This window comes from Prinia subflava, chromosome 1 (assembly GCF_021018805.1).
Source record: "Prinia subflava isolate CZ2003 ecotype Zambia chromosome 1, Cam_Psub_1.2, whole genome shotgun sequence".
Classification (NCBI taxonomy): Eukaryota; Metazoa; Chordata; class Aves; order Passeriformes; family Cisticolidae; genus Prinia; species Prinia subflava.
In genome coordinates, this window is record NC_086247.1 from 111778584 (window position 1) to 111792693 (window position 14110).

Genomic DNA, 14110 nt, shown 5'->3' on the forward strand with positions numbered 1-14110 from the left:
CAAGGAGCCTTTATTCCACTGGAGAATTACATTAGAATCATTATCATGTGCTTACCAGAAAACCAAAATACTCCTCACAAGAACTAGCATCTACAGTCTTCTTTTCCTTCACTTTGTTGTGGTGGAGAGGTAAATATACATACTCGGACTTTCTGAAAATAAACCCTTGACATGCGATTAACAGAAAATAGTCTTTATTAATTATGAGATGAAGTGTTATATAGTAAGAGTTACAGATGCTTCATGACACAAATCTTACAACATTTAAGAGCATGGAACAAACCACTGCAGAAATGCATATATAGGATATAATCTATGAGTTCTTCTGGAATTTATTTTGGGCATACAGGTATCAGTCACCTTCAACTATTTCGGAAGTTCGTATTTCCAAACACTGTTTCAGTTTTACTTCCCATCCCAAGAACAATATTAATGCTATGGGGATTTTTTTTTCTTTTCAAAGTGCTTTAGGCTGGCGTCAGAAAGTACTTTAAATTTTAAGAGTGCCTCCTGTGCATCCCTGTCTAGCATGTCTAAGAGGAAACATTGTCAATCAAGTCTGACTAGCAGCCATACAGGTCATGAAAGCAGCTGCATAACCAAACAGTGTGGACGACAGCCTTTGTATTCAAAAGATAATGCAGTGCCACAGGTTTGAAAACAACAAAGCACGGGAGGTGTGTTCAAAATCACAGCTGAAGAAGAACAGAAACACCTACATACTTTAATCTAGGAAAAACATTTAGGACGCTGAATATCCCTCTCTACCTTCATAAAGACAAAAGAAGCCTGGTACAATTGGGAATGACTGCGTGTTTTGTTCTGCTGCTCCAGTAGTTAAAAATGCCACGTCTCAGGCACTGCTGCTGCTGCTTTGTTGCTCTGAAGTGACAGATGAGAAAAATGATGATGCTAGAGATATGTGTTATGAATATACAAATAGGTGACAGACAACTGATTGCTGCAGACAGGAGTCTAGACTTTTCATTTAGTAAGTGCTCCTCCCTTTCCCTTTCCTAAAATCCAGCAACCCACCAAATGTACAGCCTTACCAAACACCTCATACAATGTGTTTCTGGAACTCTGCTGGTAATTAATGGTGCAGACATTATTACAGCCTGAACACACTCGACAGCTTCAGCAGCAACATTGATCTTGCTGTCATCAAAGAGACTAGTCCAAGGTTCCTGAGCCTACTGGGATGCTGAATAGTCACCTCCAGACAGTCCTGCTTTGTGTGCACAGAATAAATTGAACTATTGACAATGTCATATTTGTTATCTTTTTAACAAGAAACCCTAGTGAAAAAATGTAGTGAAAGAGAAAACATAACTACCATACAATATATAAAGAGTAACTTTCTTGAGAAGCTGCACATTTGTTCTAAAATGCTATATAAGAGCTTCTCAACAATGCTGAAATGTAACAGGCATTTGGAGTTTGGTTATGTTGACACATATACCTGCTACCCTGTCATGAAACCAAAGAAGAGGGTTTAATCTATCTAAGAGAGAGAAAAAAAAATCCTTTTTTTTCCTTCTTTTAAACACAATTCAAAGCCAATCTCCAATTAAACCTGTGTATTACCAACTCACTTATTTAATTCATACCCAAAAGACATGACTTCATATCCATAAAGAATATATTCTATTGTGTTGACATTGAACTAAATGGAAAAAAAAATTAGCCTGTAACTGAAACAGAAACAGAGTATCAAAAGTATGCTCACAGCATCAATGCACCATTCTGGCACTTAGAAAGTGATAAGAACTAGAATGGTCTCGTCTTTTTGATTCCTTTCTGGGGCTTCAGGGTAAGTTCTCCCTGCTATACATCCCAGTACAACTGTTTCAATTGCTCTTAAGAAAATAAAAGTATCCCAGTGATGGATAAATTTATGATTTCCAGCTATTTCAGTTTTTGTTCTATTTCTGTGGACTTTCTAAAAATCCACTTCAATGCCAATGTAGTCTTCTTTTAAGCATCTTTCCAAGTTAATAAAAACCATGAAATTACAAAACTAAAAATGCTATAGCTTACACAATGGCATATTAGAGGAGGTTGAACTATTTGAAGTGAAATCAAGGACTTGTCAACAGTATGCTGCATTCAGTAATGACATCAGGAGTTTTTAAGGGTCCTACATCCATTGGCGAGCACAGTTATACTTAAAATAGTAAACTTGGTATGGCCACCACAATAATGAGTACCTACAGATACCAAAGAACCCCGCCCAGTCTCAGAGTCCCTTGCCTGAAAGCTCATGAATGTCAAAAGGAACAGTAAGAAGACTGTTTCTGTTATGTTGTTCTCTATTATTAGACCAAGTCTTGTTTCTGCAACAGAAATCTTTTTTTTCCATGTATTTATAACCACAACTACGTTTCCTGAATGTCCTCACTCCTGAGTAGTGGTTGTTTTCATGACACACTGTGCTAACTAGGAAAGATCAGAAAGAATGCATATACAAACAGAAGTACCCCAAGAAGAATTTGATATACAGACAAAGAGCACAACACAGAAGGTTTACACCATCACCACCTGGTTTATGCCTCAGTTAAAAGTTCTTGTCACCACTAACAACCAACAATTAATGCCCATCAACTTGTATCAGCATAATATTGCTTCTTGAGAACACTATAAGACTTGATTGATAAACAATTTTGATGTAGAATACATAGAGCATCTGAAAACATGTGACTTGAATTTACAGAAAGTTCTGATTAAACAGCATCATATGAATTAAAAAGGCCTAAAAATGAGACGTATGATAAAGCTCAAGGATACCATCTTAGTAAGGCTGTACCTTTTCTGCAGCAGCACATGAACCATCTCAAACCACAGTACTTGTTGATCAGAATATTCATATCTTGATGGTTTGGGAAAAAAATAAAATAATTTCAGAAAAAACACCCTATTGGTGCTTAGCAACAATAAATTCTGAAGAAACCAAGGTGCTGAAGCAGAGGTACCACATTTCTTCACTGACCACATACAAGCAAGGCAAACTTCACTGACCACACAAAAGCAAGAACAACCAAGTGAAAAAGTTGTTCCCACAAATGGTTACAAGGGTCAGGTGACAGAATGGGGCAATCACTGTTCTCAGAAGCAGCAACTCAAAATAAGAGATCTGGATACTGTCTAATAATAATTTGGATATTATTCCTTGGAAACATGGAAGTATTATACTAAACATGGCAAACAAAGGAATCTGGAGAAGACAGCAAAATTACTTTGGCTCTGATATTGATGAGACTAGTACTGGAAAAGCAAAGGAAATTTAGGATTCCCCACCTCCAGAGCAATGCTGTAAAAATGGGAAATGCTTGCAGAAAAAAACCCAATGTATTGAGGTTTTGACTGAAGAATCACAGTGACAGAGTAAAGAAGCCTTTATTTACCAAAAAAAATTAAGGGTAATATGATTAAAGTATACAAGTGAGAGATCAAAGGGAATAGAAGGGTCCTACATTTAGGGAGACAATGAAGGACAAGAAACTGAAGATGGTCAAATGCAAAATAGCTGATTTTTCTTTTCTTAAATGGTGCAATTTATGCTTGAAAGAAGGTACTAAGGGTCACCATTTTTGCAACTTATGTACATAAAAGCATAATTTTCATCAATTTTTGGGGGGGTTGGTTTGGTTTTTTTAAGAGAATATACTACCAGCTCAAACTTTTAAGAGACAAAAACTGAAAGCATAATGGAATTCACATCAGTGTTAAGAAAACTTGAGGGGTTTTATGGCTTTAAAACCTGGCATGTTTAGAAATGTTCAATACAAATAAAGTACTATAACCTGAACAATATTTTTTTCTGTGCATGAAGTGTTCTATGCAAGATACCCATTTTCAAAACTTATGTGTAGTACTTTCACAAGCGCAAATGTCATTTGGCAAACTTTGTAGTTTTACTGTAATAGCAAAGGAACATTCTTTCATTTGATGAGCTGAAAGTGCCTCAACAGATCAGCACATTGGTACTAACTAAAGAATTACCAAATGTATAAAGCCTGTGTTCTCTTTACTTCAAAGTGAAGTGTAAAAAAAAAAAAAGCAAGATATAAGAATAATAACATAATAAACTCTTAGAAATCAGACTTCTTATGTTTCAAAAGACATAAATCACCTAATTAACACTGAGATAAATTGTCTTTTCTCTGACATGAGCCGTGAGAACAGACTGAAAATTATGGCAGCAGAAATGAACCACTGGGATAAGTGCAGAATGAACAATCAGGTCAAGAATTCAAAGTCTCTCCTCATAAATTACTCCAAAACAAGTTTAGCATTTCACTTATGTTTTATATCAATTTTTCAGTAAGATACAGGACCTAGATATCCTGTTATCACAAAAAAGAAGCCTGATGATGCAGAATTGCATTTGCTGTTTAGAGAACAAAAACAGCTGACCCTGTGCTGCATCAATTTGCGCAATGTCAGTTCTTCACAAGAAGAGCATTTTCAGTCAAATCTAGAATTTTGTAGGGCCAAACAGATTTATTTTGAAATAGGTAGCTCCTGGGTAATGGAAGTGGTGGGATTTTTCTGTTGTTGTCCATTTTTGCTTCTGCTTATCATCTTCTAAAAGGAATCAAGCTTTTCAATGTATTTGAAAAGGAGAACTTCAAAGAAAGGACATCAAATCTGCAGAGAGCACTCATACAGAAGATAAAACACTTCCTATAATGATCTGTGAACCCGAGTACAGGTAGCCCACCTTCACTTCAAGGGCTCAGTACAAAGACAAAGCAACAAAGGAAGACAAATTGATCAAACCATTCAAGATTATGTCAATCTCCAGCAGGAATCATATAGCCCTTGCAAAATACAGTTATCTTGGAGGTGCTTAAAAAATGGCCTAAATTAAAATTCTATGAGTTCATATAACATTAATATACATTTTAAAAAATAAATAAATGAAGGATTGCTTATATGGGATTTAAGGGGGTTAGCACAAGAAACTAATTAATTTATCATATAGCTTTACGCTGTTAATAGGCTGCTGTATAATACATATTTAGTTGTACCCTGAAGTAATTTTAACAAGCCAAGGGATTCAACACTTCTTAACAGTCTTCTGAACTTCAGTTAGGAAAATATGGAATAAGGGAACTTTTCAAAGAGGAGGGAAATGTAACTGTATAAGAACCTCTAAAGTGGATATGCACCTGTGATGCTCTAAAAGGCATGAGATTAAGACAACATCCTTTCTTCTGTCAGTTCCTAAATTATGAGATATTTTATACTTCCATTCTAGGATTAACTGGAAAGGAGATCAAGCTAGCTGCCTAGGACACCCGAGAAGCAATGAAATGGAAATTTAACTAGTTCCCTACTTTAGAATGAGAACAACTCATGAGACACACACAAATGTGTTTTGATATGCAATCAGAACGGAAAAAAACAAAAGTGAAAAGGAACGCCCTACAAGAATTCAGGTGGTATTCCAAGCAACTACAATTTGTGAAGATACTTCATTTTTAGCTCTAGTAACCTGACTCTGTTTTCATAGATGAATGGAAGTTTTTGACAGCAGAAATAAATACAGGAAATAAAGCATATGTGAATTAAAATGGTAATCTGCTGCTTCCATGAACAATTTATTTTGTAGACTGAATTTTTTTATGAAAGACTTGGAATTTGCATAAAGCCATCAAGGAGCCTCCTTAAAATGCTTATGAGAAATTGAACTATCTTTTCCTTTCCGAAGTGAGGGATAACTTTGAATAATTCATTCAGGTCTATATTGAAAATTGCATTACACAACTCTAAAAGGATTGCCATATCTACTTTGAAAACAAGAAAGTAACTAGCAACAAGCTTCATGGGAGTAAATAATTAACACAAAACAGTTTCAGCTTTCTCTTTCATTCTTCTTGGTTTAGTGGAAGAAGAAGAATTCAAATAGCATAAAAATATTTGATACATGAAGTGTCACAGTAACCCTATAGTTAAGTAAAGATAATTGCCCAGAGTATTAAATCACAGAGGTAACTGGGCATCATGGACTACTGAATCCTCAGGTTCATGGCATTCTGTGCTAGTCCTCATCCATACTGTACTCAGAACTCAGCAACAGTTCTATGGAATAAATCAGTCATAGAAATAACATTGTAAAAGAAGACACACACAAATGATTAAACATCTGGAACTGTTCAATCCCAGGAGATACTTTTATTGCACAATTCCAGAGGCTGCCCATGTAATCATTAGGCATTGTTTAAATAGACGAGCAGCATTCCCTTTCCATATGGATTAGAACTCAGTCTTCATTTTCTTAAAAGCTATAAAAAGCTGTAGACACTAATGTTTCTCTTGCAAGTATTTCCTTTTTATTTATTAATTATATCCTTGAACAATTTTAGGTTGTATTATTACCATTTCATAAAATGTAACTATTAGCAATCCAAGAGATTTTTCTAACACACGCATAAATGACTTGTTGCAGATCCTAACAAGTTTACAAATGACTATCTGGATCATAAAGATGCACTGAAGCCACAGAAGGTAAGACCCTCTGGTATTTTCTGTTGTATTTCCTGTCAAGAAACCAGCAATCAGCAAATGTGGATGCGGAATTGCTTTTGTTCAGATAAACAAGAACATTTTATTAATTATTTTCTCTCGGCCAATTCAACTACTCTCTACACTGTAGTACATCTGTGGGCCATATAAAGATCTTGGTCCAGACCTGGGCTTTCTAGTAACCATTTATCTTCCCTTTGCGCCACAAACTGATGCATGGGTTTCCTAAGATCTGACTTAAGCAAGTCTTACCAAAAAAAAAAAAAAAAAAAAAAAAGAGAGAGAGAGAGAAAAGGAATTGTTGCCTTTCAGCATCCCCTAATCCCCTACAACAAACATAGCCAATTACATTCTACTAACTACCAGAGTCTAGGAGAAAGGTGAATACATGCAAGGGTGTTTAATTTAGCTATTCAGCTATACTTTAAATGTCACTTCCCACTGCAGAGTTGTACAGAAATTAAAACCCGTACATCTCAACAGTCTAATCTGTATTTATGAAATCAAACTAGGCCCACTTTTTCTGTTGAAGGACCCTGTTTTCATGTAGGGTAATCCATACACTTGTCCATACTCCCTATTCCTTTGTTAAAACTTTACACAAAACCTTCACTGAACCTTTCTATGGGTAACTTCCTTAAATTCATAGGAAACAATAAATAAATAGTAACACAAACAGATGCCTGACGTAGATGATTCCGTATATAACCTTGATTTACATATTTTCTTTTTCCAAACTTCTTATCTATTATCTGTCTTTAAACATCCTGTTTAGTTATAGCACAAACTTTTTTTTAGATTGAAACAGACATGAATATACTATAAGCAGCACCATTAAGAAATGTTGAATATATGTAACTCTGACTGCACTGCTGTGTGATACAGTGATTACCATCTCTCAGGCACAAGCCCTAGGTATAGCAACACGAGAAAAGGGATATCCGTGCATGTTCATTGAGTGTACTCATTTTAATCCCCAGAAGTTGATAAATTTAGAATGGGAAAAGCTATATAAAAGTTAATTTTTCAACTGCTAAGGATAACAATTCACATTTTAGAACTGTATTTGTGTGTGCATGGGACAGAGATACTTGGATATTTGTGAAGACTGACAGGCTTAAGGCTGATCTACTTTTGAAAGCAGAGCATGATCCATTAAAAAAATCCATGAAGCTCTCGTCACATCCATTAGTCACTTTTTTCCTACCAAAATAAGACCCATTTGTAAATTATCAATTTGGTAAAGGAGTAGCATTAAAGTGGGTAAATGCACTTGATTCTATAGACGTTTCATTAAAATCATCTGAATTTCTACTAAGCTCTCATGCAGCCTTACAGTATAATCAGAAATTTAAATAGTCTTCCTCCTATCTTTAGCCAGGAGAAGTGATAGAGCTTTAAAAACAAAAAGAAGATAATCTTCTTAAACAGGATGAAGCAATCATACTTAACTGTAAAATAACCATGCAGCTGTTAATAAGTCCTAAGATAGCTCTTATGCCAAATTATTTTGTATTTTAGTAAGTACTGTAGCGTATTTAAAGAAGAACATTGTATCATTTCACCTGAAGCTATAGACACACATCTCGTAATATTTTTTTTCTTGAATTAATACATGGGCAGTTAAAGCAAACAGTGAAGACAAAACTCAGGGGAAGTCCATCAAACCATCATTCCAACATATAAAATGAGGTTAAAACTGCATTTGTCGTTACTGAGACTCAAGTTTTACAGTTGTTTTGGTAAAAAAGTTAGAACTAAAAAATTCTCATCTGTCAGATCAGCAGTTTCCTAGTAGTTGAAATCTACCAAATACATAATAAAGGTAGAAAAGTTCCAGGCTGACAGTGCAGGCTGTCTTATGTAAGAAGCATATAAACACTTCCACTATTTAAAATAATCAAATATTTTTCATATCCTTCAATTTCCTCTCTATCTAGTTCCTTTTTCAAAACAAAATCCCAAATACGGAAATTAAATTGTTATTGTTCTATTTAGAAAGCAAAGAGACAATGAACTAACAAATTTGCAGTTTTTCATTTCTGAAAACTACCACTAATTGACAGGTAACCTGCAGAGTGAGTGATTTTAAGAGACTGGCCCTTCCATTTTTCACAAAATAGACTCCAAACAACTCATTTTGTTCTCTGTTCCTCCAAATATCACACAAGAGTCTTGCCTGACATCCTGCCCATGTTTACTTCAACAAATGTCATGAATGCATCATTCAGATCTTAATGTTTAGCTTCCACAGGAAAAAGGAAGTACAGTTCTGAAGCAAAAAAAAATCATCCAGTAAAGTTTTGGAGCAAAAATCATGTGAAAAAGCCATGCATATACAAAGCTGAGCTTTTAAGAAATACATACAAGTAGTCTGAATTATGTCACACTTGTAAATAGTGGAAAGTCTGTACAATAGCAGTATATTTCTTAACAGAAGTAATTAATGCACTGTCAAAGACCAAAATATTATAGGTTATGACTTAAACATTTTCATGAAAGACTTTTGCCTATTGTAACAAAACTCTACTACATGCACTCTAAAGCAATAGGTGATGCCACACTGTAAGGCCTTGTTTACTTGTCCCATTCACCACGGACAGCATAAGCTACCACTCCAGAAACTCATTCTCCTTTATTTTTCACTCAGCCACATCTCTAGCAATACTACAGGAATTTTAGACAAGACATGCCAATAGCCAGCAGGGCTGCTGCAGAGCCCTGAAAACTTCCAGGTCCCTCACTGTAACACTCCTATGCAGAATAGAGCAAGTGTGACCACAAGAATCAAATGCTAAGAAAGCAGTATATATATGAATTTAATGAAGGTAAGGAACAAGTTATGAAGCATATATTCCAACAGCCTGGGAAAATACTGCTCAACCTGAGGGAGAGAGTACCGAATCTTCGAAAAAATTCAAATAAATTCTGAAGGCTAAGACATCAGCACTGTATAGAGAAATAGGCATAGAAACAAAGGCAGCAGTCACTTGGATAACCAGGGAGGAAGGGAACTCAAGTAAGGTTTGAAGTCCAACTCCACCATGAAGGGAAGAAGAGAACACAGAACTTCAACAAAAATCATGAAACAACATTAGAGGGAGTAATTAACATAAATAGAGTTTTGGTAAGAACAGAAGGATGAAATTAATTTTAGGCTGTCTGCAGGGTAGGCAGCAATTTTTCAGTTAGAAATTTTCAGTTTATATATGAAAGCACCATAAATTTCTATATAACATTTTTACCTACCCTAAAATAATCTTAGGCAGCTGAATAAGAGGTTATAGATTTCTTTTTTGAATTAATGTCTGTGTATTTATATAATTGCAAGTTTTAGCAGTATCAGTCGACCTTCCAGGCTTTGCAGAAGGTCATCATGTTTCTGGCTAAAGAATATTTTATAGCATTCTCTTCAGCCTGAGCAAAAGCTTAGCAACACAGCTGTCTCTTCACTGCACACCAAGAAAGCCACGTGCATTTTCCAACCTCACTCTGCACTGTGCACTACAGAGACTGCAGGATGAGGTACAGGAGAAATGACCAAGCATTCCAAAAGGCAGTTCATTGTTTCTAACACTATCTCCATGAGGATTTTTCCTTTCAAAACCAAAGCAAGACTCCTCATTAAATCATTTTTTACGCTGCTACAAGTAGCAAGAGAAAATTACAGGAACATCATTTATTACAGAGTAATACCTGACAAAGAGTAACTCCACTGTAATATTTATCATCTCCTTTCATGTCCTTTCAGACATTAGCTCCCAAACATGGCCACAATAAGCATCTGTCCACTCTGTTTAGGTCAGGTTTTCTTAATCACTATCTACTTTTTTTCAAAGTTTATGATCATTGTCAAATTACAGGAGAAATATATACTGTTAGGTAGACATCCGACAGTATTTAGCACGATTTAATGCTTTCAAACATTTACACCAGTCTCCACTTTTTAAATAAAGACTTCAAGATGTACAAGGGAATTACGTTATCGCATGTAACCATAAACTGTTTTTTCTACTACTGAATATCCCTTCAGGTAGACAAGTGGGAGAGATCACCAGAGGTTTTCCAAACAGTAATTTTTAACTGTTCGAATTATTATTTGCATAATTTTTTAGAATTTTTCAGCATCCATTCCCTTATGCACATAAACTTATTAATAGTAATAGAAGCAGCCAATGCATAGCCACATAATGCTGCCATACAGGACACTGTTTGAGCCACTGCTCTCAGCACTTTGTGCAGCTTTTGTGACAACCTATTCTTGAATCAGCCCCTTTAACTTCAAGAACATGGTGGACCACAACTGCCAAGTTTGTCATTGACAAGAAACAGCAACAGAGCCATACCAATGAAGTTCAAAAGTCAAGAAGACACTAGAGACTGAGAAAATGGCTTGAAAGTGTGTTGTTTGAGATCTCAGGAGGAGCCTCACTCATTCTGAGGAATTCGGAGCTAAATGTAAGAAAATGCAAACTCCGCAACTTTTCAGAAAGATTTCCTACCCGATGCTTCTGCACAGCATCCTACTCAGATCCTACCATCTCCAAGCAACCCTAGCCTTTCCTCAGGGAGCCTAAATTCTCTTCTGTCCTCAGCTGCATCTCCCTGTGTATATTTTGCTTCTTCCCCTGTCATCAGGCACTTTGCACCAGTGCTTAGGCTTTCTTAAGCCCATAGTGCTCAGCTTTTGCTCAGTGCAACTGTCTGGGGAAAGGCAGCTGCTCCTGCAAAAGCACAGTGGTGATTTCCCTGGCTTATTGTCCTTCCCTTCACGTTTGATCTTCTTTTGACTGTTCCTGCTCACTGAAATAGGTGCCATTTTTTTGTTCTGCCTGCACAACTCTCCATGAAAAACCCCACCTGGCCCTGTCTAGGACCATACACACTGAACAAGTTGGTGCTGACAGCAGTGACAGACTGCAGATCATCTAGAAAACTAGTTGTGGAGAAGCTTTGCTTTGTGTATCTTTGCCCTCACCTTCTGTGTCTCCTCAGACTTGCCCTTCTTCTCTCTCTATCTGCCCCTTTGATAGTGGTTTCAAAACTGAAAAGTATGAAAGCTGCTTTTAGAAGGTTATGAAAATAAATGCTATTGTGCTACTGAGAACAGTGTGTAGAAACATGCAACATCCTGCCTCTGGAAGGAGATGCCAAAGAAAAGACGTGGATAATGGTAATTTCCCATGGCATACCTCTAAGCAAACTGCTTCTTCAGGACCACTCATACCAGAGGTTGTATCTGTATATTAGGCTTAGTCTTTCCATTCGTTAAACATTTTGAAAAGCGTAATTGAAAACACATCAAGTATTCCTTGCAGCCTGATCACTGTGCATCACTCCTAGAAGGAAACTGATCAATGAAACTGTTTACATCAAAATGGTTTTTTAACCTTAAAATTTCCTCTATACATAAAGTGCATCCCTCACTGTATTCATCCTAACAGCATCTTAAAAAACCTACAAACAGTAACAACTCTTAGCAACTATTTCAAAAGAACTTTGACAGCACTGATTAAACCCAACAACTCTCATTTCATCATTAGGTTCCTTTAAAAATAGATGGACTTGCACAACCATGATTTTGTTCTGAAAGTATCTTTTAGACGTTCAGATAAGAAGAGCAAACTCTGCTTTAATAAATAAATACATTAAATCTGAACTGCAGAGGAAGCTAAATTAACCCCACTGGGGTTCCCATCTCTGTTGTTTTGCCAGTTTTGTTTTTGTTTGCTTGCATGTGATATAAATATTGAAACATTTGGCTCAAAGTACTCCTGAGTATACACAGGAGACTTGCAGAGCCAGTTCAGTGTCAAGCAGAGGAAAAGGAGAGCAAATGACATCCTGTCTGCTTATGTAATTTTTTTTCCAAAGTTTGCTTCCCACAGTTGGGATTTAAAATAGTATCTTAGCTGCACTATAAAAGTAGAGTATTTTAAGTTCACAAGAACTTTATTGTTTACCACAAGATGAGTTTGTAACAGATAATTAGAAGAAATAAATTAATTGCCCTGGACCAAATTCTAAACCCATCATACACATTTTCCCACATACTTTAACTCAAAAGGAGAAAACATGCCTGCAAATGGAAAATTAAACAGAACACTGGTCTCTGTCAGAACATTTATTTCGTCTTAGGCAATTTCCCTAAATGCTAGATAATACCAGGATCACTACATACTTCAACCCAAGTTTAAAACATTTTTTTTTCACTTAAAATGCATTACTGGTTCAAAGGATCAGCAGCTTAGTTTTACCATACTGCAAGCCAGTGTGCCTATGTAACAGTGAAATTAGTCTTCTGTGTGCAGTATTTTAAAAGTTGTCAGTATTGAGTGAAAAGCTGTTTAAGTTCTCAGATGAGAACTTCTTATTTCAAGTCATTACAGAACATTCTTTTCCAGAAACAAAAATCATTGTTTTGCTTATTCTGGCATCACACTTATATTATCACTGATGATAAAGAGCTACATGTTAAAGCTATTTTAAGCCAACTTTCATTGAGTTTATTTCCCGCAGCCCAAACATCCTGTCACTGGGGAAACATCTGTGGGCAGGAATGCAAATTATCAATTATATCTAAGGAGGCACAAAAGAAAGAAGTGTAATAATCTGCCTTCGTTTTTCAAAAGTCCTGCAAATAAAACATTTCTGAAAACTGATTTCACAGTTCTGCTAGACTGAAACAGTTTGAGGTTGTTGTTTCATGCCATTATTTTCTCCTTTTTGTGTGTTCCATAGAACTTTAAAAGTTATCAGAATTCAAATACACTTAACAACTGAATGCTGATCAGGACTGAAATCCCTATCTCCCAAACAATTGTCAGGAACTTCTAAAGCCCATCAAGTTCCTGAATACTTTTAAAACGCTAACACAGACAAAATTTAAAGCTCTATGATAAACAAGCAGAAACTGTTTTGCATTCTGAGTACCTTGGTAAATCAGCAGGGAGAAAGGACAACCTCCAAAACAACGGAACGCATATCATAAATGTTTACAGCCTGCCTAATCCAGAAATGACACCAGTATGGGATTCATATTACTAGGATTACTTCAGTATCGTTCCTAGCCAATATTTTTATTTCTAGTACAAGAACAGATCAGGTTGCTTTGAAGGCCCGCAAGAATTTTAGTTCATGTAGCATAATGGTATAATTAATGAGCCAAACAATGTACCATTTTAACTTCCTGTGGGCTGAAACTCAAACACAACTATAAAACCCAAAAAATCCTAAAAAACCACAAACAAACAACTAAAAAACCCCAACAACACACACAAACCCCTCCAAACCTTAAACAAAAAAAACAACCTCACAAAACAAGAACAAAAAAACCCTTGAACAGGTCATACAAAATAGAAATGAGATAGTTATCTCAAGTTTTGAGGTAGTAGCAGTTCTCTGGTAAAACTTTATCTCTCTCTCATTTCAATATTCTTTCTGGAGGTACAGATACATATAACACTTTGATTTATTCAAGCTATTTAAAAAGAAGCATTATAACGAACTTAATCCTACATGCTGCTTTCACTTAACTATATATTCTTACACATCTTGCATTTCCAAGTTATTTTGGAGA

General features: G+C 35.9%; 1 protein-coding gene across 3 annotated transcripts in view; it reads right to left on the reverse strand.

Moving 5' to 3' along the window:
• Nucleotides 1–14110, reverse strand: part of ANO10 (anoctamin 10) — a 121093-nt gene that overhangs the window by 64573 nt on the left and 42410 nt on the right. The gene's annotated exons all lie outside the window — the stretch shown is intronic.